Below are 22,736 nucleotides of genomic sequence, written 5' to 3'. Positions count from 1 at the left end.
GTTTGGCTCTTTTGCAAAATGGAAATTCTGTTGATACGGCTGTGTTAGCTGTTTTTAGTATGTGGGACTTAGTTTGCAGGAATGTGCCAAAATCAATTGAAAACAGAATTTTCAATGCTGGCACTAGTCTTCCATCTTGTGGGTGTGTATGGGTACTGCAGCATTGAAATAGTGACATTTACCAGAAGATGGCAGTAAAAGCCCACTGCTGATCTCTAATTTTAATGTTGCGCCTTTTTACCTTTGCTTTTTACGCCAGATTGCCCCTCCGACCCTTTACGAGCCACGCTCTTGCTGCAGTTGCCACAATTTCGCCACAGATTTACATAGAAAAACAGCGGGGTGCTGTGCAATTTCGGCAGGGCAGCGAGGTCAGCCGCCCTACCTGAAATATTTAACGTTACTGTACAGCAGCTACGGTGGAGGTGATCAGCCGAGATCTCTGCGAGAGAAAAAAAAACTCTTTTTCAAAACTTCTTTACAAATTACAAAGAAACATGACACATTGGTGTACTTTTCTCGCTGATTACATCCACAAGCGCCATTTCATTTCAAATTTATATTATGGATCCATTTTTTTTGGTGGATACATCTTTGGCAGGGCTCTGCCCCACCTGCCCGGGTGAACCAGCCTGCGCCTGATTGAGACTCTATTGAGGATACTTGTGGCTACCGTCACTGAAAACAGTTATCTGTCTACGGCAGCTATATAACACTTCTTTTCAAGCATGCGCGCTTCGGCAGCACATATACTAATATTGGAACGATACAGGGGAGATTAGCATGGCCCCTTAAAATTGGAACGATACAGGGAAGATTAGCATGGATGGCCCCTGAGGTTATCAATCTTCTCTGTATCGTTCCAATTTTAGTATATGTGCTGCCGAAGCGAGCACGAATGAAAGGAAAGGACGACTGTTATATAGCTGCCATAGTAGGCTACGGTAACTGTTTTTGGTGACCGTAGCCACAAGTATCCTCAATAGAGTCTCAATATATGGGTATTTACTCTAAAGAGTTTTGCCCTTTAGGCCAGCACTTTCAAAACAGTCAGGATTTCACACAGCACAACTCTTTTAAAGTAAATCTATTCTCAGTGTTGGAGCCTTACTTTTGGAACACTTTCACCTTTCAGAAGTGGAATATTCCCAAATACATAGGGGTGATTTTGGAATATACACTCGGCATCCTGGTTCATTCTCACAGGCTCCTGTGTCGAACTAGCGAGACGTTTCTGTAGAGCCAGCTCTGCATGTAGCTAACTGCGAATGGCACATACGTCATGACGCCACACCCACCCTCTCTCAGGCCACCAGCAGCAGACTTGCATAATATCCACAATGCACCTTGAGTTACATGGGCAGAAAAAACAAAAATCAAGAAATTCATTAAAAAAAATTTTAAAAAATAACAATACATTTTTAATAACAATTTATTTACTTTTATTCACTCTAACATTTTAAAGTATGTTAGAATCACCACACTTTAGACTAAATACACATATATTGAGACTCTATTGAGGACACTTGTGGCTACCGTCACTGAAAACAGTTGTCAGACTACGCCACCACTATAGCGGCTCCATATTTTCATCCATTTTTTCCAGTCGGAGTCAACTGGTAGGCCCAATAGTGAAAATTTAGCTAAATTTGAGATTATCGTATTTACGCAGGCAGACGAGCACTTGCTTTCAAACCTTTCAGAAGTAGAATACTCGCCTGGAATTTATAATTCCAGAGTACTATGCAAATATACTTTGCTTTAGCCTCACAGGATACAATCACATTAGCATTACAGAATGTAATTCAAATGTGTCTTGATTAGGCCTCACAGGTTAAATTCCATCAATTCCTAAATTTATGTTTTATGGTCAGTCCTGTTTTGGCTGAATATTCACCATTTTTTGTGTTATTACACATTTTTTAAAAATGAGGTTAGGGTTAGGGTTAGGGTGCACGCAAAACAACGCAGGTGCACACACAATTCAGTGAAAGAGATTGCTGAACATTCTGATAAATGTATTTTACCATTATTATTTCTGTGTGGATATAGGTGAATTTATTATCTCCTCCACAGGTGACTTTTCTTTTTACTGTTTTGAGTGGATATTTTTTGTAAAGGTAGTATCAGGAATGTAATCCGTACATCATTTTGCAGTTTGGCTCTTTTGCAAAATGGAAATTCTGTTGACACAGCTGTGTTAGCTGTTTTGAGTACGTGGGACTTAGTTTGCAGGAATGTGCCAAAATCAATTGAAAACAGAATTTTCAATGCTGGCACTAGTCTTCCATCTTGTGGGTGTGTATGGGTACTGCAGCATTGAAATAGTGACATTTACCAGAAGATGGCAGTAAAAGCCCACTGCTGATCTCTAATTTTAATGTTGCGCCTTTTCACCTTTGCTTTTTACGCCAGATTGCCCCTCCGACCCTTTACGAGCCACGCTCTTGCTGCAGTTCCACAATTTCGCCACAGATTTACATAGAAAAACAGCGGGGTGCTGTGCAATTTCGGCAGGGCAGCGAGGTCAGCCGCCCTACCTGAAATATTTAACGTTACTGTACAGCAGCTACGGTGGAGGTGATCAGCGAGATCTCTGCGAGAGAAAAAAAAACTCTTTTTCAAAACTTCTTTACAAATTACAAAGAAACATGACACATTGGTGTACTTTTCTCGCTGATTACATCCACAAGCGCCATTTCATTTCAAATTTATATTATGGATCCATTTTTTTTGGTGGATACATCTTTGGCAGGGCTCTGCCCCACCTGCCCGGGTGAACCAGCCGCGCCTGATTGAGACTCTATTGAGGATACTTGTGGCTACCGTCACTGAAAACAGTTGTCAGACTACGCCACCACTATAGCGGTTCCATATTTTCATCCATTTTTTCCAGTCGGAGTCAACTGGTAGGCCCAATAGTGAAAATTTAGCTAAATTTGAGATTATCGTATTTACGCAGGCAGACGAGCACTTGCTTTCAAACCTTTCAGAAGTAGAATACTCGCCTGGAATTTATAATTCCAGAGTACTATGCAAATATACTTTGCTTTAGCCTCACAGGATACAATCACATTAGCATTACAGAATGTAATTCAAATGTGTCTTGATTAGACCTCACAGGTTAAATTCCATCAATTCCTAAATTTATGTTTTATGGTCAGTCCTGTTTTGGCTGAATATTCAGCATTTTTTATGTTATTACACATTTTTTAAAAATGAGGTTAGGGTTAGGGTTAGGGTGCACGCAAAACAACGCAGGTGCACACACAATTCAGTGAAAGAGATTGTTGAACATTCTGATAAATGTATTTTACCATTATTATTTCTGTGTGGATATAGGTGAATTTATTATCTCCTCCACAGGTGACTTTTTTTTTTACTGTTTTGAGTGGATATTTTTTGTAAAGGTAGTATCAGGAATGTAATCCGTACATCATTTTGCAGTTTGGCTCTTTTGCAAAATGGAAATTCTGTTGATACGGCTGTGTTAGCTGTTTTTAGTATGTGGGACTTAGTTTGCAGGAATGTGCCAAAATCAATTGAAAACAGAATTTTCAATGCTGGCACTAGTCTTCCATCTTGTGGGTGTGTATGGGTACTGCAGCATTGAAATAGTGACATTTACCAGAAGATGGCAGTAAAAGCCCACTGCTGATCTCTAATTTTAATGTTGCGCCTTTTCACCTTTGCTTTTTACGCCAGATTTCCCCTCCGACCCTTTACGAGCCACGCTCTTGCTGCAGTTCCACAATTTCGCCACAGATTTACATAGAAAAACAGCGGGGTGCTGTGCAATTTCGGCAGGGCAGCGAGGTCAGCCGCCCTACCTGAAATATTTAACGTTACTGTACAGCAGCTACGGTGGAGGTGATCAGCGAGATCTCTGCGAGAGAAAAAAAAAACTCTTTTTCAAAACTTCTTTACAAATTACAAAGAAACATGACACATTGGTGTACTTTTCTCGCTGATTACATCCACAAGCGCCATTTCATTTCAAATTTATATTATGGATCCATTTTTTTTGGTGGATACATCTTTGGCAGGGCTCTGCCCCACCTGCCCGGGTGAACCAGCCGCGCCTGATTGAGACTCTATTGAGGATACTTGTGGCTACCGTCACTGAAAACAGTTATCTGTCTACGGCAGCTATATAACACTTCTTTTCAAGCATGCGCGCTTCGGCAGCACATATACTAATATTGGAACGATACAGGGGAGATTAGCATGGCCCCTTAAAATTGGAACGATACAGGGAAGATTAGCATGGATGGCCCCTGAGGTTATCAATCTTCTCTGTATCGTTCCAATTTTAGTATATGTGCTGCCGAAGCGAGCACGAATGAAAGGAAAGGACGACTGTTATATAGCTGCCATAGTAGGCTACGGTAACTGTTTTTGGTGACCGTAGCCACAAGTATCCTCAATAGAGTCTCAATATATGGGTATTTACTATAAAGAGTTTTGCCCTTTAGGCCAGCACTTTCAAAACAGTCAGGATTTCACACAGCACAACTCTTTTAAAGTAAATCTATTCTCTGTGTTGGAGCCTTACTTTTGGAACACTTTCACCTTTCAGAAGTGGAATATTCCCAAATACATAGGGGTGATTTTGGAATATACACTCGGCATCCTGGTTCATTCTCACAGGCTCCTGTGTCGAACTAGCGAGACGTTTCTGTAGAGCCAGCTCTGCATGTAGCTAACTGCGAATGGCACATACGTCATGACGCCACACCCACCCTCTCTCAGGCCACCAGCAGCAGACTTGCATAATATCCACAATGCACCTTGAGTTACATGGGCAGAAAAAACAAAAATCAAGAAATTCATTAAAAAAAAATTTTAAAAATAACAATACATTTTTAATAACAATTTATTTACTTTTATTCACTCTAACATTTTAAAGTATGTTAGAATCACCACACTTTAGACTAAATACACATATATTGAGACTCTATTGAGGACACTTGTGGCTACCGTCACTGAAAACAGTTGTCAGACTACACCACCACTATAGCGGTTCCATATTTTCATCCATTTTTTCCAGTCGGAGTCAACTGGTAGGCCCAATAGTGAAAATTTTGCTAAATTTGAGATTATCGTATTTACGCAGGCAGATGAGCACTTGCTTTCAAACCTTTCAGAAGTAGAATACTCGCCTGGAATTTATAATTCCAGAGTACTATGCAAATATACTTTGCTTTAGCCTCACAGGATACAATCACATTAGCATTACAGAATGTAATTCAAATGTGTCTTGATTAGGCCTCACAGGTTAAATTCCATCAATTCCTAAATTTATGTTTTATGGTCAGTCCTGTTTTGGCTGAATATTCAGCATTTTTTATGTTATTACACATTTTTTAAAAATGAGGTTAGGGTTAGGGTTAGGGTGCACGCAAAACAATGCAGGTGCACACACAATTCAGTGAAAGAGATTGCTGAACATTCTGATAAATGTATTTTACCACTATTATTTCTGTGTGGATATAGGTGAATTTATTATCTCCTCCACAGGTGACTTTTCTTTTTACTGTTTTGAGTGGATATTTTTTGTAAAGGTAGTATCAGGAATGTAATCCGTACATCATTTTGCAGTTTGGCTCTTTTGCAAAATGGAAATTCTGTTGACACAGCTGTGTTAGCTGTTTTGATTACGTGGGACTTAGTTTGCAGGAATGTGCCAAAATCAATTGAAAACAGAATTTTCAATGCTGGCACTAGTCTTCCATCTTGTGGGTGTGTATGGGTACTGCAGCATTGAAATAGTGACATTTACCAGAAGATGGCAGTAAAAGCCCACTGCTGATCTCTAATTTTAATGTTGCGCCTTTTTACCTTTGCTTTTTACGCCAGATTGCCCCTCCGACCCTTTACGAGCCACGCTCTTGCTGCAGTTCCACAATTTCGCCACAGATTTACATAGAAAAACAGCGGGGTGCTGTGCAATTTCGGCAGGGCAGCGAGGTCAGCCGCCCTACCTGAAATATTTAACGTTACTGTACAGCAGCTACGGTGGAGGTGATCAGCGAGATCTCTGCGAGAGAAAAAAAAAACTTCTTCACAAATTACAAAGAAACATGACACATTGGTGTACTTTTCTCGCTGATTACATCCACAAGCGCCATTTCATTTCAAATTTATATTATGGATCCATTTTTTTTGGTGGATACATCTTTGGCAGGGCTCTGCCCCACCTGCCCGGGTGAACCAGCCGCGCCTGATTGAGACTCTATTGAGGATACTTGTGGCTACCGTCACTGAAAACAGTTATCTGTCTACGGCAGCTATATAACACTTCTTTTCAAGCATGCGCGCTTCGGCAGCACATATACTAATATTGGAACGATACAGGGGAGATTAGCATGGCCCCTTAAATTGGAACGATACAGGGAAGATTAGCATGGATGGCCCCTGAGGTTATCAATCTTCTCTGTATCGTTCCAATTTTAGTATATGTGCTGCCGAAGCGAGCACGAATGAAAGGAAAGGACGACTGTTATATAGCTGCCATAGTAGGCTACGGTAACTGTTTTTGGTGACCGTAGCCACAAGTATCCTCAATAGAGTCTCAATATATGGGTATTTACTCTAAAAAGTTTTGCCCTTTAGGCCAGCACTTTCAAAACAGTCAGGATTTCACACAGCACAACTCTTTTAAAGTAAATCTATTCCCGGTGTTGGAGCCTTACTTTTGGAACACTTTCACCTTTCAGAAGTGGAATATTCCCAAATACATAGGGGTGATTTTGGAATATACACTCGGCATCCTGGTTCATTCTCACAGGCTCCTGTGTCGAACTAGCGAGACGTTTCTGTAGAGCCAGCTCTGCATGTAGCTAACTGCGAATGGCACATACGTCATGACGCCACACCCACCCTCTCTCAGGCCACCAGCAGCAGACTTGCATAATATCCACAATGCACCTTGAGTTACATGGGCAGAAAAAACAAAAATCAAGAAATTCATTAAAAAATTTTTTTAAAAATAACAATACATTTTTAATAACAATTTATTTACTTTTATTCACTCTAACATTTTAAAGTATGTTAGAATCACCACACTTTAGACTAAATACACATATATTGAGACTCTATTGAGGATACTTGTGGCTACCGTCACTGAAAACAGTTGTCAGCCTACGCCACCTCTATAGCGGTTCCATATTTTCATCCATTTTTTCCAGTCGGAGTCAACTGGGAGGCCCAATAGTGAAAATTTAGCTAAATTTGAGATTATCGTATTTACGCAGGCAGATGAGCACTTGCTTTCAAACCTTTCAGAAGTAGAATACTCGCCTGGAATTTATAATTCCAGAGTACTATGCAAATATACTTTGCTTTAGCCTCACAGGATACAGTCACATTAGCATTACAGAATGTAATTCAAATGTGTCTTGATTAGACCTCACAGGTTAAATTCCATCAATTCCTAAATTTATGTTTTATGGTCAGTCCTGTTTTGGCTGAATATTCACCATTTTTTATGTTATTACACATTTTTTAAAAATGAGGTTAGGGTTAGGGTTAGGGTGCACGCAAAACAACGCAGGTGCACACACAATTCAGTGAAAGAGATTGCTGAACATTCTGATAAATGTATTTTACCATTATTATTTCTGTGCGGATATAGGTGAATTTATTATCTCCTCCACAGGTGACTTTTTTTTTACTGTTTTGAGTGGATATTTTTTGTAAAGGTAGTATCAGGAATGTAATCCGTACATCATTTTGCAGTTTGGCTCTTTTGCAAAATGGAAATTCTGTTGACACGGCTGTGTTAGCTGTTTTGAGTACGTGGGACTTAGTTTGCAGGAATGTGCCAAAATCAATTGAAAACAGAGTTTTCAATGCTGGCACTAGTCTTCCATCTTGTGGGTGTGTATGGGTACTGCAGCATTGAAATAGTGACATTTACCAGAAGATGGCAGTAAAAGCCCACTGCTGATATCTAATTTTAATGTTGCGCCTTTTTACCTATGCTTTTTACGCCAGATTGCCCCTCCGACCCTTTACGAGCCACGCTCTTGCTGCAGTTCCACAATTTCGCCACAGATTTACATAGAAAAACAGCGGGGTGCTGTGCAATTTCGGCAGGGCAGCGAGGTCAGCCGCCCTACCTGAAATATTTAACGTTACTGTACAGCAGCTACGGTGGAGGTGATCAGCGAGATCTCTGTGAGATAAAAAAAAACTCTTTTTCAAAACTTCTTTACAAATTACAAAGAAACATGACACATTGGTGTACTTTTCTCGCTGATTACATCCACAAGCGCCATTTCATTTCAAATTTATATTATGGATCCATTTTTTTTGGTGGATACATCTTTGGCAGGGCTCTGCCCCACCTGCCCGGGTGAACCAGCCGCGCCTGATTGAGACTCTATTGAGGATACTTGTGGCTACCGTCACTGAAAACAGTTGTCAGACTACGCCACCACTATAGCGGTTCCATATTTTCATCCATTTTTTCCAGTCGGAGTCAACTGGTAGGCCCAATAGTGAAAATTTAGCTAAATTTGAGATTATCGTATTTACGCAGGCAGACGAGCACTTGCTTTCAAACCTTTCAGAAGTAGAATACTCGCCTGGAATTTATAATTCCAGAGTACTATGCAAATATACTTTGCTTTAGCCTCACAGGATACAATCACATTAGCATTACAGAATGTAATTCAAATGTGTCTTGATTAGACCTCACAGGTTAAATTCCATCAATTCCTAAATTTATGTTTTATGGTCAGTCCTGTTTTGGCTGAATATTCACCATTTTTTATGTTATTACACATTTTTTAAAAATGAGGTTAGGGTTAGGGTTAGGGTGCACGCAAAACAACGCAGGTGCACACACAATTCAGTGAAAGAGATTGCTGAACATTCTGATAAATGTATTTTACCATTATTATTTCTGTGTGGATATAGGTGAATTTATTATCTCCTCCACAGGTGACTTTTTTTTTTACTGTTTTGAGTGGATATTTTTTGTAAAGGTAGTATCAGGAATGTAATCCGTACATCATTTTGCAGTTTGGCTCTTTTGCAAAATGGAAATTCTGTTGACACGGCTGTGTTAGCTGTTTTGAGTACGTGGGACTTAGTTTGCAGGAATGTGCCAAAATCAATTGAAAACAGAATTTTCAATGCTGGCACTAGTCTTCCATCTTGTGGGTGTGTATGGGTACTGCAGCATTGAAATAGTGACATTTACCAGAAGATGGCAGTAAAAGCCCACTGCTGATCTCTAATTTTAATGTTGCGCCTTTTTACCTTTGCTTTTTACGCCAGATTGCCCCTCCGACCCTTTACGAGCCACGCTCTTGCTGCAGTTCCACAATTTCGCCACAGATTTACATAGAAAAACAGCGGGGTGCTGTGCAATTTCGGCAGGGCAGCGAGGTCAGCCGCCCTACCTGAAATATTTAACGTTACTGTACAGCAGCTACGGTGGAGGTGATCAGCGAGATCTCTGCGAGAGAAAAAAAACCTCTTTTTCAAAACTTCTTTACAAATTACAAAGAAACATGACACATTGGTGTACTTTTCTCGCTGATTACATCCACAAGCGCCATTTCATTTCAAATTTATATTATGGATCCATTTTTTTTGGTGGATACATCTTTGGCAGGGCTCTGCCCCACCTGCCCGGGTGAACCAGCTGCGCCTGATTGAGACTCTATTGAGGATACTTGTGGCTACCGTCACTGAAAACAGTTATCTGTCTACGGCAGCTATATAACACTTCTTTTCAAGCATGCGCGCTTCGGCAGCACATATACTAATATTGGAACGATACAGGGGAGATTAGCATGGCCCCTTAAAATTGGAACGATACAGGGAAGATTAGCATGGATGGCCCCTGAGGTTATCAATCTTCTCTGTATCGTTCCAATTTTAGTATATGTGCTGCCGAAGCGAGCACGAATGAAAGGAAAGGACGACTGTTATATAGCTGCCATAGTAGGCTACGGTAACTGTTTTTGGTGACCGTAGCCACAAGTATCCTCAATAGAGTCTCAATATATGGGTATTTACTCTAAAGAGTTTTGCCCTTTAGGCCAGCACTTTCAAAACAGTCAGGATTTCACACAGCACAACTCTTTTAAAGTAAATCTATTCTCAGTGTTGGAGCCTTACTTTTGGAACACTTTCACCTTTCAGAAGTGGAATATTCCCAAATACATAGGGGTGATTTTGGAATATACACTCGGCATCCTGGTTCATTCTCACAGGCTCCTGTGTCGAACTAGCGAGACGTTTCTGTAGAGCCAGCTCTGCATGTAGCTAACTGCGAATGGCACGTACGTCATGACGCCACACCCACCCTCTCTCAGGCCACCAGCAGCAGACTTGCATAATATCCACAATGCACCTTGAGTTACATGGGCAGAAAAAACAAAAATCAAGAAATTCATTAAAAAAAATTTTAAAAAATAACAATACATTTTTAATAACAATTTATTTACTTTTATTCACTCTAACATTTTAAAGTATGTTAGAATCACCACACTTTAGACTAAATACACATATATTGAGACTCTATTGAGGATACTTGTGGCTACCGTCACTGAAAACAGTTGTCAGACTACACCACCTCTATAGCGGTTCCATATTTTCATCCATTTTTTCCAGTCGGAGTCAACTGGTAGGCCCAATAGTGAAAATTTAGCTAAATTTGAGATTATCGTATTTACGCAGGCAGATGAGCACTTGCTTTCAAACCTTTCAGAAGTAGAATACTCGCCTGGAATTTATAATTCCAGAGTACTATGCAAATATACTTTGCTTTAGCCTCACAGGATACAATCACATTAGCATTACAGAATGTAATTCAAATGTGTCTTGATTAGGCCTCACAGGTTAAATTCCATCAATTCCTAAATTTATGTTTTATGGTCAGTCCTGTTTTGGCTGAATATTCAGCATTTTTTATGTTATTACACATTTTTTAAAAATGAGGTTAGGGTTAGGGTTAGGGTGCACGCAAAACAACGCAGGTGCACACACAATTCAGTGAAAGAGATTGCTGAACATTCTGATAAATGTATTTTACCATTATTATTTCTGTGTGGATATAGGTGAATTTATTATCTCCTCCACAGGTGACTTTTTTTTTACTGTTTTGAGTGGATATTTTTTGTAAAGGTAGTATCAGGAATGTAATCCGTACATCATTTTGCACTTTGGCTCTTTTGCAAAATGGAAATTCTGTTGACACGGCTGTGTTAGCTGTTTTGAGTATGTGGGACTTAGTTTGCAGGAATGTGCCAAAATCAATTGAAAACAGAATTTTCAATGCTGGCACTAGTCTTCCATCTTGTGGGTGTGTATGGGTACTGCAGCATTGAAATAGTGACATTTACCAGAAGATGGCAGTAAAAGCCCACTGCTGATCTCTAATTTTAATGTTGCGCCTTTTTACCTTTGCTTTTTACGCCAGATTGCCCCTCCGACCCTTTACGAGCCACGCTCTTGCTGCAGTTGCACAATTTCGCCACAGATTTACATAGAAAAACAGCGGGGTGCTGTGCAATTTCGGCAGGGCAGCGAGGTCAGCCGCCCTACCTGAAATATTTAACGTTACTGTACAGCAGCTACGGTGGAGGTGATCAGCGAGATCTCTGCGAGAGAAAAAAAAACTCTTTTTCAAAACTTCTTTACAAATTACAAAGAAACATGACACATTGGTGTACTTTTCTCGCTGATTACATCCACAAGCGCCATTTCATTTCAAATTTATATTATGGATCCATTTTTTTTGGTGGATACATCTTTGGCAGGGCTCTGCCCCACCTGCCCGGGTGAACCAGCCGCGCCTGATTGAGACTCTATTGAGGATACTTGTGGCTACCGTCACTGAAAACAGTTATCTGTCTACGGCAGCTATATAACACTTCTTTTCAAGCATGCGCGCTTCGGCAGCACATATACTAATATTGGAACGATACAGGGGAGATTAGCATGGCCCCTTAAAATTGGAACGATACAGGGAAGATTAGCATGGATGGCCCCTGAGGTTATCAATCTTCTCTGTATCGTTCCAATTTTAGTATATGTGCTGCCGAAGCGAGCACGAATGAAAGGAAAGGACGACTGTTATATAGCTGCCATAGTAGGCTACGGTAACTGTTTTTGGTGACCGTAGCCACAAGTATCCTCAATAGAGTCTCAATATATGGGTATTTACTCTAAAAAGTTTTGCCCTTTAGGCCAGCACTTTCAAAACAGTCAGGATTTCACACAGCACAACTCTTTTAAAGTAAATCTATTCCCAGGTGTTGGAGCCTTACTTTTGGAACACTTTCACCTTTCAGAAGTGGAATATTCCCAAATACATAGGGGTGATTTTGGAATATACACTCGGCATCCTGGTTCATTCTCACAGGCTCCTGTGTCGAACTAGCGAGACGTTTCTGTAGAGCCAGCTCTGCATGTAGCTAACTGCGAATGGCACATACGTCATGACGCCACACCCACCCTCTCTCAGGCCACCAGCAGCAGACTTGCATAATATCCACAATGCACCTTGAGTTACATGGGCAGAAAAAACAAAAATCAAGAAATTCATTAAAAAAAATTTTAAAAAATAACTAATAAATTTTTAATAACAATTTATTTACTTTTATTCACTCTAACATTTTAAAGTATGTTAGAATCACCACACTTTAGACTAAATACACATATATTGAGACTCTATTGAGGATACTTGTGGCTACCGTCACTGAAAACAGTTGTCAGACTACACCACCTCTATAGCGGTTCCATATTTTCATCCATTTTTTCCAGTCGGAGTCAACTGGTAGGCCCAATAGTGAAAATTTAGCTAAATTTGAGATTATCGTATTTACGCAGGCAGATGAGAACTTGCTTTCAAACCTTTCAGAAGTAGAATACTCGCCTGGAATTTATAATTCCAGAGTACTATGCAAATATACTTTGCTTTAGCCTCACAGGATACAATCACATTAGCATTACAGAATGTAATTCAAATGTGTCTTGATTAGGCCTCACAGGTTAAATTCCATCAATTCCTAAATTTATGTTTTATGGTCAGTCCTGTTTTGGCTGAATATTCAGCATTTTTTATGTTATTACACATTTTTTAAAAATGAGGTTAGGGTTAGGGTTAGGGTGCACGCAAAACAACGCAGGTGCACACACAATTCAGTGAAAGAGATTGCTGAACATTCTGATAAATGTATTTTACCATTATTATTTCTGTGTGGATATAGGTGAATTTATTATCTCCTCCACAGGTGACTTTTTTTTTACTGTTTTGAGTGGATATTTTTTGTAAAGGTAGTATCAGGAATGTAATCCGTACATCATTTTGCAGTTTGGCTCTTTTGCAAAATGGAAATTCTGTTGATACGGCTGTGTTAGCTGTTTTTAGTATGTGGGACTTAGTTTGCAGGAATGTGCCAAAATCAATTGAAAACAGAATTTTCAATGCTGGCACTAGTCTTCCATCTTGTGGGTGTGTATGGGTACTGCAGCATTGAAATAGTGACATTTACCAGAAGATGGCAGTAAAAGCCCACTGCTGATCTCTAATTTTAATGTTGCGCCTTTTTACCTTTGCTTTTTACGCCAGATTTCCCCTCCGACCCTTTACGAGCCACGCTCTTGCTGCAGTTCCACAATTTCGCCACAGATTTACATAGAAAAACAGCGGGGTGCTGTGCAATTTCGGCAGGGCAGCGAGGTCAGCCGCCCTACCTGAAATATTTAACGTTACTGTACAGCAGCTACGGTGGAGGTGATCAGCGAGATCTCTGCGAGAGAAAAAAAACCTCTTTTTCAAAACTTCTTTACAAATTACAAAGAAACATGACACATTGGTGTACTTTTCTCGCTGATTACATCCACAAGCGCCATTTCATTTCAAATTTATATTATGGATCCATTTTTTTTGGTGGATACATCTTTGGCAGGGCTCTGCCCCACCTGCCCGGGTGAACCAGCCGCGCCTGATTGAGACTCTATTGAGGATACTTGTGGCTACCGTCACTGAAAACAGTTATCTGTCTACGGCAGCTATATAACACTTCTTTTCAAGCATGCGCGCTTCGGCAGCACATATACTAATATTGGAACGATACAGGGGAGATTAGCATGGCCCCTTAAAATTGGAACGATACAGGGAAGATTAGCATGGATGGCCCCTGAGGTTATCAATCTTCTCTGTATCGTTCCAATTTTAGTATATGTGCTGCCGAAGCGAGCACGAATGAAAGGAAAGGACGACTGTTATATAGCTGCCATAGTAGGCTACGGTAACTGTTTTTGGTGACCGTAGCCACAAGTATCCTCAATAGAGTCTCAATATATGGGTATTTACTCTAAAAAGTTTTGCCCTTTAGGCCAGCACTTTCAAAACAGTCAGGATTTCACACAGCACAACTCTTTTAAAGTAAATCTATTCCCGGTGTTGGAGCCTTACTTTTGGAACACTTTCACCTTTCAGAAGTGGAATATTCCCAAATACATAGGGGTGATTTTGGAATATACACTCGGCATCCTGGTTCATTCTCACAGGCTCCTGTGTCGAACTAGCGAGACGTTTCTGTAGAGCCGGCTCTGCATGTAGCTAACTGCGAATGGCACATACGTCATGACGCCACACCCACCCTCTCTCAGGCCACCAGCAGCAGACTTGCATAATATCCACAATGCACCTTGAGTTACATGGGCAGAAAAAACAAAAATCAAGAAAAAATCATAAAAAAAATTAAAAAAAATAACAATACATTTTTAATAACAATTTATTTAGTTTTATTCACTCTAACATTTTAAAGTATGTTAGAATCACCACACTTTAGACTAAATACACATATATTGAGACTCTATTGAGGATACTTGTGGCTACCGTCACTGAAAACAGTTGTCAGACTACGCCACCTATATAGCGGTTGTCCCCCCCTTCCTTTCGTGCTCGCTTCGGCAGCACATATACTAAAATTGGAACGATACAGAGAAGATTAGCATGGCCCCTGCGCAAGGATGACCGCAAATTCGGAGCGTTCGTTTTGCCCTTTAGGCCAGCACTTTCAAAACAGTCAGGATTTCACACAGCACAACTCTTTTAAAGTAAATCTATTCTCAGTGTTGGAGCCTTACTTTTGGAACACTTTCACCTTTCAGAAGTGGAATATTCCCAAATACATAGGGGTGATTTTGGAATATACACTCGGCATCCTGGTTCATTCTCACAGGCTCCTGTGTCGAACTAGCGAGACGTTTCTGTAGAGCCGGCTCTGCATGTAGCTAACTGCGAATGGCACATACGTCATGACGCCACACCCACCCTCTCTCAGGCCACCAGCAGCAGACTTGCATAATATCCACAATGCACCTTGAGTTACATGGGCAGAAAAAACAAAAATCAAGAAAAAATCATAAAAAAAAATTTAAAAAAATAACAATACATTTTTAATAACAATTTATTTACTTTTATTCACTCTAACATTTTAAAGTATGTTAGAATCACCACACTTTAGACTAAATACACATATATTGAGACTCTATTGAGGATACTTGTGGCTACCGTCACTGAAAACAGTTGTCAGACTACGCCACCTCTATAGCGGTTCCATATTTTCATCCATTTTTTCCAGTCGGAGTCAACTGGTAGGCCCAATAGTGAGAATTTAGCTAAATTTGAGATTATTGTATTTACGCAGGCAGATGAGCACTTGCTTTCAAACCTTTCAGAAGTAGAATACTCGCCTGGAATTTATAATTCCAGAGTACTATGCAAATATACTTTGCTTTAGCCTCACAGGATACAGTCACATTAGCATTACAGAATGTAATTCAAATGTGTCTTGATTAGGCCTCACAGGTTAAATTCCATCAATTCCTAAATTTATGTTTTATGGTCAGTCCTGTTTTGGCTGAATATTCAGCATTTTTTATGTTATTACACATTTTTTAAAAATGAGGTTAGGGTTAGGGTTAGGGTGCACGCAAAACAACGCAGGTGCACACACAATTCAGTGAAAGAGATTGCTGAACATTCTGATAAATGTATTTTACCATTATTATTTCTGTGTGGATATAGGTGAATTTATTATCTCCTCCACAGGTGACTTTTTTTTTACTGTTTTGAGTGGATATTTTTTGTAAAGGTAGTATCAGGAATGTAATCCGTACATCATTTTGCAGTTTGGCTCTTTTGCAAAATGGAAATTCTGTTGACACGGCTGTGTTAGCTGTTTTGAGTACGTGGGACTTAGTTTGCAGGAATGTGCCAAAATCAATTGAAAACAGAATTTTCAATGCTGGCACTAGTCTTCCATCTTGTGGGTGTGTATGGGTACTGCAGCATTGAAATAGTGACATTTACCAGAAGATGGCAGTAAAAGCCCAGTGCTGATCTCTAATTTTAATGTTGCGCCTTTTTACCTATGCTTTTTACGCCAGATTTCCCCTCCGACCCTTTACGAGCCACGCTCTTGCTGCAGTTCCACAATTTCGCCACAGATTTACATAGAAAAACAGCGGGGTGCTGTGCAATTTCGGCAGGGCAGCGAGGTCAGCCGCCCTACCTGAAATATTTAACGTTACTGTACAGCAGCTACGGTGGAGGTGATCAGCGAGATCTCTGCGAGAGAAAAAAAAACTCTTTTTCAAACTTCTTTACAAATTACAAAGAAACATGACACATTGGTGTACTTTTCTCGCTGATTACATCCACAAGCGCCATTTCATTTCAAATTTATATTATGGATCCATTTTTTTTGGTGGATACATCTTTGGCAGGGCTCTGCCCCACCTGCCCGGGTGAACCAGCCGCGCCTGATTGAGACTCTATTGAGGATACTTGTGGCTACCGTCACTGAAAACAGTTATCTGTCTACGGCAGCTATATAACACTTCTTTTCAAGCATGCGCGCTTCGGCAGCACATATACTAATATTGGAACGATACAGGGGAGATTAGCATGGCCCCTTAAAATTGGAACGATACAGGGAAGATTAGCATGGATGGCCCCTGAGGTTATCAATCTTCTCTGTATCGTTCCAATTTTAGTATATGTGCTGCCGAAGCGAGCACGAATGAAAGGAAAGGACGACTGTTATATAGCTGCCATAGTAGGCTACGGTAACTGTTTTTGGTGACCGTAGCCACAAGTATCCTCAATAGAGTCTCAATATATGGGTATTTACTCTAAAGAGTTTTGCCCTTTAGGCCAGCACTTTCAAAACAGTCAGGATTTCACACAGCACAACTCTTTTAAAGTAAATCTATTCTCAGTGTTGGAGCCTTACTTTTGGAACACTTTCACCTTTCAGAAGTGGAATATTCCCAAATACATAGGGGTGATTTTGGAATATACACTCGGCATCCTGGTTCATTCTCACAGGCTCCTGTGTCGAACTAGCGAGACGTTTCTGTAGAGCCAGGCTCTGCATGTAGCTAACTGCGAATGGCACATACGTCATGACGCCACACCCACCCTCTCTCAGGCCACCAGCAGCAGACTTGCATAATATCCACAATGCACCTTGAGTTACATGGGCAGAAAAAACAAAAATCAAGAAATTCATTAAAAAAAATTTAAAAAAATAACAATACATTTTTAATAACAATTTATTTACTTTTATTCACTCTAACATTTTAAAGTATGTTAGAATCACCACACTTTAGACTAAATACACATATATTGAGACTCTATTGAGGATACTTGTGGCTACCGTCACTGAAAACAGTTGTCAGACTACGCCACCTCTATAGCGGTTCCATATTTTCATCCATTTTTTCCAGTCGGAGTCAACTGGTAGGCCCAATAGTGAAAATTTAGCTAAATTTGAGATTATCGTATTTACGCAGGCAGATGAGCACTTGCTTTCAAACCTTTCAGAAGTAGAATACTCGCCTGGAATTTATAATTCCAGAGTACTATGCAAATATACTTTGCTTTAGCCTCACAGGATACAATCACATTAGCATTACAGAATGTAATTCAAATGTGTCTTGATTAGGCCTCACAGGTTAAATTCCATCAATTCCTAAATTTATGTTTTATGGTCAGTCCTGTTTTGGCTGAATATTCAGCATTTTTTATGTTATTACACATTTTTTAAAAATGAGGTTAGGGTTAGGGTTAGGGTGCACGCAAAACAACGCAGGTGCACACACAATTCAGTGAAAGAGATTGCTGAACATTCTGATAAATGTATTTTACCATTATTATTTCTGTGCGGATATAGGTGAATTTATTATCTCCTCCACAGGTGACTTTTTTTTTACTGTTTTGAGTGGATATTTTTTGTAAAGGTAGTATCAGGAATGTAATCCGTACATCATTTTGCACTTTGGCTCTTTTGCAAAATGGAAATTCTGTTGACACGGCTGTGTTAGCTGTTTTGAGTACGTGGGACTTAGTTTGCAGGAATGTGCCAAAATCAATTGAAAACAGAATTTTCAATGCTGGCACTAGTCTTCCATCTTGTGGGTGTGTATGGGTACTGCAGCATTGAAATAGTGACATTTACCAGAAGATGGCAGTAAAAGCCCACTGCTGATCTCTAATTTTAATGTTGCGCCTTTTTACCTTTGCTTTTTACGCCAGATTTCCCCTCCGACCCTTTACGAGCCACGCTCTTGCTGCAGTTCCACAATTTCGCCACAGATTTACATAGAAAAACAGCGGGGTGCTGTGCAATTTCGGCAGGGCAGCGAGGTCAGCCGCCCTACCTGAAATATTTAACGTTACTGTACAGCAGCTACGGTGGATGTAATCAGCGAGATCTCTGCGAGAGAAAAAAAAACTCTTTTTCAAAACTTCTTTACAAATTACAAAGAAACATGACACATTGGTGTACTTTTCTCGCTGATTACATCCACAAGCGCCATTTCATTTCAAATTTATATTATGGATCCATTTTTTTTGGTGGATACATCTTTGGCAGGGCTCTGCCCCACCTGCCCGGGTGAACCAGCCGCGCCTGATTGAGACTCTATTGAGGATACTTGTGGCTACCGTCACTGAAAACAGTTATCTGTCTACGGCAGCTATATAACACTTCTTTTCAAGCATGCGCGCTTCGGCAGCACATATACTAATATTGGAACGATACAGGGGAGATTAGCATGGCCCCTTAAAATTGGAACGATACAGGGAAGATTAGCATGGATGGCCCCTGAGGTTATCAATCTTCTCTGTATCGTTCCAATTTTAGTATATGTGCTGCCGAAGCGAGCACGAATGAAAGGAAAGGACGACTGTTATATAGCTGCCATAGTAGGCTACGGTAACTGTTTTTGGTGACCGTAGCCACAAGTATCCTCAATAGAGTCTCAATATATGGGTATTTACTCTAAAAAGTTTTGCCCTTTAGGCCAGCACTTTCAAAACAGTCAGGATTTCACACAGCACAACTCTTTTAAAGTAAATCTATTCTCCGGTGTTGGAGCCTTACTTTTGGAACACTTTCACCTTTCAGAAGTGGAATATTCCCAAATACATAGGGGTGATTTTGGAATATACACTCGGCATCCTGGTTCATTCTCACAGGCTCCTGTGTCGAACTAGCGAGACGTTTCTGTAGAGCCAGCTCTGCATGTAGCTAACTGCGAATGGCACGTACGTCATGACGCCACACCCACCCTCTCTCAGGCCACCAGCAGCAGACTTGCATAATATCCACAATGCACCTTGAGTTACATGGGCAGAAAAAACAAAAATCAAGAAATTCATTAAAAAAAATTTTAAAAAATAACTATACATTTTTAATAACAATTTATTTACTTTTATTCACTCTAACATTTTAAAGTATGTTAGAATCACCACACTTTAGACTAAATACACATATATTGAGACTCTATTGAGGATACTTGTGGCTACCGTCACTGAAAACAGTTGTCAGCCTACGCCACCTCTATAGCGGTTCCATATTTTCATCCATTTTTTCCAGTCGGAGTCAACTGGTAGGCCCAATAGTGAAAATTTAGCTAAATTTGAGATTATCGTATTTACGCAGGCAGATGAGCACTTGCTTTCAAACCTTTCAGAAGTAGAATACTCGCCTGGAATTTATAATTCCAGAGTACTATGCAAATATACTTTGCTTTAGCCTCACAGGATACAATCACATTAGCATTACAGAATGTAATTCAAATGTGTCTTGATTAGACCTCACAGGTTAAATTCCATCAATTCCTAAATTTATGTTTTATGGTCAGTCCTGTTTTGGCTGAATATTCAGCATTTTTTATGTTATTACACATTTTTTAAAAATGAGGTTAGGGTTAGGGTTAGGGTGCACGCAAAACAACGCAGGTGCACACACAATTCAGTGAAAGAGATTGCTGAACATTCTGATAAATGTATTTTACCATTATTATTTCTGTGCGGATATAGGTGAATTTATTATCTCCTCCACAGGTGACTTTTTTTTTACTGTTTTGAGTGGATATTTTTTGTAAAGGTAGTATCAGGAATGTAATCCGTACATCATTTTGCAGTTTGGCTCTTTTGCAAAATGGAAATTCTGTTGACACGGCTGTGTTAGCTGTTTTGAGTACGTGGGACTTAGTTTGCAGGAATGTGCCAAAATCAATTGAAAACAGAATTTTCAATGCTGGCACTAGTCTTCCATCTTGTGGGTGTGTATGGGTACTGCAGCATTGAAATAGTGACATTTACCAGAAGATGGCAGTAAAAGCCCACTGCTGATATCTAATTTTAATGTTGCGCCTTTTTACCTATGCTTTTTACGCCAGATTGCCCCTCCGACCCTTTACGAGCCACGCTCTTGCTGCAGTTCCACAATTTCGCCACAGATTTACATAGAAAAACAGCGGGGTGCTGTGCAATTTCGGCAGGGCAGCGAGGTCAGCCGCCCTACCTGAAATATTTAACGTTACTGTACAGCAGCTACGGTGGAGGTGATCAGCGAGATCTCTGCGAGAGAAAAAAAAACTCTTTTTCAAAACTTCTTTACAAATTACAAAGAAACATGACACATTGGTGTACTTTTCTCGCTGATTACATCCACAAGCGCCATTTCATTTCAAATTTATATTATGGATCCATTTTTTTTGGTGGATACATCTTTGGCAGGGCTCTGCCCCACCTGCCCGGGTGAACCAGCCGCGCCTGATTGAGACTCTATTGAGGATACTTGTGGCTACCGTCACTGAAAACAGTTATCTGTCTACGGCAGCTATATAACACTTCTTTTCAAGCATGCGCGCTTCGGCAGCACATATACTAATATTGGAACGATACAGGGGAGATTAGCATGGCCCCTTAAAATTGGAACGATACAGGGAAGATTAGCATGGATGGCCCCTGAGGTTATCAATCTTCTCTGTATCGTTCCAATTTTAGTATATGTGCTGCCGAAGCGAGCACGAATGAAAGGAAAGGACGACTGTTATATAGCTGCCATAGTAGGCTACGGTAACTGTTTTTGGTGACCGTAGCCACAAGTATCCTCAATAGAGTCTCAATATATGGGTATTTACTCTAAAAAGTTTTGCCCTTTAGGCCAGCACTTTCAAAACAGTCAGGATTTCACACAGCACAACTCTTTTAAAGTAAATCTATTCCCGGTGTTGGAGCCTTACTTTTGGAACACTTTCACCTTTCAGAAGTGGAATATTCCCAAATACATAGGGGTGATTTTGGAATATACACTCGGCATCCTGGTTCATTCTCACAGGCTCCTGTGTCGAACTAGCGAGACGTTTCTGTAGAGCCGGCTCTGCATGTAGCTAACTGCGAATGGCACATACGTCATGACGCCACACCCACCCTCTCTCAGGCCACCAGCAGCAGACTTGCATAATATCCACAATGCACCTTGAGTTACATGGGCAGAAAAAACAAAAATCAAGAAAAAATCATAAAAAAAAATTTAAAAAAATAACAATACATTTTTAATAACAATTTATTTAGTTTTATTCACTCTAACATTTTAAAGTATGTTAGAATCACCACACTTTAGACTAAATACACATATATTGAGACTCTATTGAGGATACTTGTGGCTACCGTCACTGAAAACAGTTGTCAGACTACGCCACCTATATAGCGGTTGTCCCCCCCTTCCTTTCGTGCTCGCTTCGGCAGCACATATACTAAAATTGGAACGATACAGAGAAGATTAGCATGGCCCCTGCGCAAGGATGACACGCAAATTCGTGAAGCGTTCCATATTTTCATCCATTTTTTCCAGTCGGAGTCAACTGGTAGGCCCAATAGTGAAAATTTTGCTAAATTTGAGATTATCGTATTTACGCAGGCAGATGACCACTTGCTTTCAAACCTTTCAGAAGTAGAATACTCGCCTGGAATTTATAATTCCAGAGTACTATGCAAATATACTTTGCTTTAGCCTCACAGGATACAATCACATTAGCATTACAGAATGTAATTCAAATGTGTCTTGATTAGACCTCACAGGTTAAATTCCATCAATTCCTAAATTTATGTTTTATGGTCAGTCCTGTTTTGGCTGAATATTCACCATTTTTTATGTTATTACACATTTTTTAAAAATGAGGTTAGGGTTAGGGTTAGGGTGCACGCAAAACAACGCAGGTGCACACACAATTCAGTGAAAGAGATTGCTGAACATTCTGATAAATGTATTTTACCATTATTATTTCTGTGCGGATATAGGTGAATTTATTATCTCCTCCACAGGTGACTTTTTTTTTACTGTTTTGAGTGGATATTTTTTGTAAAGGTAGTATCAGGAATGTAATCCGTACATCATTTT

The 22,736-nt window shown here is 40.0% G+C and overlaps 2 non-coding genes across 2 annotated transcripts; both read left to right on the top strand.

The window, feature by feature from the left end:
* The first annotated feature begins 14,931 nt into the window (after window positions 1-14,931).
* LOC118786329 lies at window positions 14,932-15,038 on the top strand. Its single transcript, XR_005005329.1, has one exon. It is a non-coding gene; the product is annotated as a U6 spliceosomal RNA (small nuclear RNA).
* Window positions 15,039-22,068: 7,030 nt separating this feature from the next.
* LOC118786328 lies at window positions 22,069-22,175 on the top strand. Its single transcript, XR_005005328.1, has one exon. It is a non-coding gene; the product is annotated as a U6 spliceosomal RNA (small nuclear RNA).
* Window positions 22,176-22,736: the final 561 nt, after the last annotated feature.

This window comes from Megalops cyprinoides, chromosome 11 (assembly GCF_013368585.1).
Source record: "Megalops cyprinoides isolate fMegCyp1 chromosome 11, fMegCyp1.pri, whole genome shotgun sequence".
In the NCBI taxonomy this organism is placed as follows: Eukaryota; Metazoa; Chordata; class Actinopteri; order Elopiformes; family Megalopidae; genus Megalops; species Megalops cyprinoides.
This window is presented reverse-complemented; position numbering and strand designations above follow the sequence as displayed.